At 54.5% G+C, this 3,550-nt stretch overlaps 1 protein-coding gene across 1 annotated transcript in view; it reads right to left on the reverse strand.

Annotated features, from left to right (window-relative positions):
* Positions 1-747, reverse strand: part of LOC108447457 — a 37,685-nt gene extending 36,938 nt beyond the window's left edge. The window contains exon 1 of the mRNA XM_017737505.1: positions 335-747. The gene's annotated coding sequence lies outside the window, so the exon portion shown is untranslated. The remainder of the gene's footprint in view (positions 1-334) is intronic.
* Positions 748-3,550: the final 2,803 nt, after the last annotated feature.

The following is a 3,550-nucleotide window of genomic DNA, read 5'->3' on the forward strand; positions in this document are numbered from 1 at the left end:
CCCCGCCGCCCCGCGCCCCCCGCCCCGCCCCGGCGAGAAGAACAATCGGAGGAAGCGCAGCCGCGGCCCCGGCCCGTCCCACGCACCCCCGGCACCCCCCGGCCCCGGAGGCTGGGCCGCAGGAGGGGACACTGAGGGGCCCCAGGGCTCTGTCCCCCAAAAGGTGCCCAGCAGCTCCAGCCTCTGCCAGTGGGGATGAAACAAGATCATCCCTGAGGTCCCTTCCAACCTCCCATGGTGACAAGAAGACACCTTGCCTCGAGCACGCCCAGACCACCCAACACCGGCTCTTCCACCACGGTTGAACAGCCCACATGGCGGGAATCAAATTTACCTGCATTTCATTCAGGTTTCTTATTCTCGACTGGAGCTGCTATCACAGGCTGTTATCTTCTTTCCAGCTTCTTTTGTTCCCTGTCTCTGGGAGAGCCCTTCTTTCTCCTGCAAGAAGAGGAGACCTTCTACACAGCCACAAACCCACCTGGGCCAACCCAGCTCGTTTGGGTCTGACCAGGTGCTTCAAATCACTCCTTTGAAACCACAAACACCTGGAGAAACGGCTCTGAGCTTTACCAGCCGGTTCCCCACAGAACCGTGGAATCATTAAGGCTGGAAAAGCCCTCTCACACCATAGAATCCAACCATTCTCCCAGGCCACCACCAACCCCTGTCCCCAAGTGCCACATCCACGCATTTTTTGAACATTGAGAGCTTAAAATGACAAGGCAGAGCTTTCCCACCCTGACCACACATCCCCCTCTCCATAAATCCCTGCAAACCCAGGCATGCTCTCCATCCTGCTCTCCGTCCATATTCCTACATGGATAAATATGAGATCACACAAATAAAAGAATTGCTTTTAAGAAACAGCCTCTACAACATTAAAAATATTACAGGGAAATGAAATAATTATTTAGACAAGGCTTAGTGGATTTAATTGCTGCTTTTCCATCGTGTGTAATTGGTGTTTTAAGTTATGTTAACAGTGTTTCCCATGGCGAGGCAGGTGTGTGCCGCAGAACCAGGCTGTTATTAATGGGATAACCACAATTAAGTGTAATTGGGAGCATCATATCAATCACTCCGTGGAGGAGCACAAGCGCAGAGCTTTCCGCCTGTTTTTCCAATGGTTTCAATGATGCACCAAAGCCAAAAAAACACTTGAAATGCACCAGAGGCAGCAAGAAGCTCCTTCATGCCCTGTGCCATTGGCCCATTCATGGGGAGTTAATGTGAGGGCCAAAATTCCATCCCAGTTCCCCCCAGGAACCATGGGAGGGCAGCGTTTGAGGCTGAGGGATCTCCCAAGGAAAGCTCAGCCCTGCTGGTGCCACACAGGGGTCACAGCCAGCCCCCTCCCCATCCCATAAACACCACGGGACTCACCCACAGAGCTGCCGTCCTGGGGATCAGACACCTGGGACTGGGGAAATGGGGGCTCTGCTCCAAATTGCAGTTAATATTCCCACTTGGAACATTAAGCTGTGTCATCTCCTGTTTTCTTCCTCGTGGGAAGCAGCTAAAAGCTCTGTTTTCCAGGAAAGGTGAAAATCTGAGGGGGTCACGCAGCTGTGTAAGCTGGGCTTGAAGAAAACCTTGGGATGCATTAAATAAAATAGGAAAAGAAAAATCACAATAAGCACAAAATCCAGGGGCAGCAACACTGACATGCCCAAAGGGATGAAGGTAACACCTCACACCCCCCAGCCCTTTTTCCCCCCTAAACCCCAGCTTTGATGATGTAGCAGCCCTGAGATTTCAAACACAACCCACCAGACAGGGCCATGGGGTGGCCTCCCCTGTCACCATCCAGCCCCTTCCTCCCTCCTCACCTCTCCCCCAGCAGATGCTTTGCTTCCAGTGCCATCCAAGGACACAACCACCCCCAGGGCCATCAAATGCGACTCCTCCAATATCTCTGAAGTGTGAAAAACACAAAACAAAAGTGATAAGGAATTAGCAGCCTCTTGGAAACCCAAACAACGCTTCTGCAGTGATGGAGGAGTCAGCAAATGTGATTAAAGATGATTAAGGCATCCCCACTGCTCCCTGCTGGGGTGCCTGTGGGGAGCTCAGCCCCACAGAACTGCAGCTGCCTTGCCGAGGAGACTTCAGGCTTCTACAGGGGTTCAGATTTACAGCTGGGTGGGTTGCAAAACGCCCTGGTTGAGAAGAAGTGGGTCTTGATAAGCCTCTCCTGGTAGGCACGCAGGGGAGGGACTGCCATGGGGTCACCCCACCCCATAACCTGGAGTCCTTGCCGCTCTCAACCCGCTGGCGGTCTCACACCTCTCCATCCGTGATGTGTGCACTGAAATCCATGAAAACACGAGGTCATGGACCCACACATCCTCATTTTGAATTCAGACCCCATGAGCAGGTTCTACAGGCTCCTTCCCCTGCCCCGAAGGGCTCCGCACTTCCATACTCCTGATTTATTCCTTCGCTTTTACCCGTATTAGGTCCCAGCAGTTTCTTGTCTTCTTTCATTTTCTATTACATTTAGCTCAAATAGTTCCAGCTGAGACAGGACACCTGGTCCCAGCAGCCTCCCACCACAGCTGGGCATCAAATCAGAGAGCTCCCAGGTGGGCACGCGCTGCAGATTTGCCTGGATAGCAGCTGGTGCCATGCCCTGATCCAGGCAGGGAATCCCAGGAACTCCCCTCGAGCATGGCACAGGGGGCTGCTCGGGGAGAGAAACACCCCCCACCCCACCTTGGGAGTCCAACCCAGATGCAGCCCCCTAAAAACAGGCAGTTTCTCACTTTGTTGTTTTTCTGGTGCTCCCTCTGGCTCTCAGGATGGACAAATACCTATGACTGGGCAGAGGAGGCTTAAATTCAGCTGATGGTGGTGTGGGGACTCAGAGGAGGCAGGCACTGGGTGGCTTAGCCCAAAAACCCGCTTTCAGAGCCTACAATTAATTCATTAAGTGGCCCATGGACGGGTGTGGTGGCCCTGAGGAGCTTGGGGACAGCTGCCCTTTAGCCACCGCGGGTGTGATGCCGGGTGCAGGACAGCGGGCCGGACACATCCCAGTGCCCAGCAGCAGATTTACACCGCGTTTTAAATAAAGCTCAGCCCTTCGGCTCCAGCCCCACAGGAGGGGGTGCAGGGGGAGGTGCCCCCAGTCCGGGCAGGGGATGGGTGCCCTGACCCCGGCATTGGCACCCATCACCCAGGGCCTGGTTTCCCAAAGATAAGGTAAGATAAGGCAGGCCCACCCACAGCAAGAGACAGAGTTTGGTTTTTCCTCCGTTCAACGTTTTGATGGCTGGAGGGAGGATGGGGCAGAGAAAAGCTCTGCTCATCGCCAAACCACGCTCATTAACGCCCGATTGGTGCTGTAATGAGGGCTCGTTGTGCTCCTTGTCCCCTGCACCCTCCGCGTGTTTATTCAGGGGTGACTCCTTGCCCTGGGCCTCGCTTATTCCTTCTCTGCAAGGTTAATTTTTCAGGGAGGGGAACGAGCCCGGGAGTGCGTTCCTGGAGCAACACAGGAGCTGCCTCAGCATCACCCACCAGAGCCGCCAGAGCCCAGCGGGGG

Source organism: Corvus brachyrhynchos, unplaced genomic scaffold, assembly GCF_000691975.1.
Source record: "Corvus brachyrhynchos isolate BGI_N302 unplaced genomic scaffold, ASM69197v1 scaffold346, whole genome shotgun sequence".
Classification (NCBI taxonomy): domain Eukaryota; kingdom Metazoa; phylum Chordata; class Aves; order Passeriformes; family Corvidae; genus Corvus; species Corvus brachyrhynchos.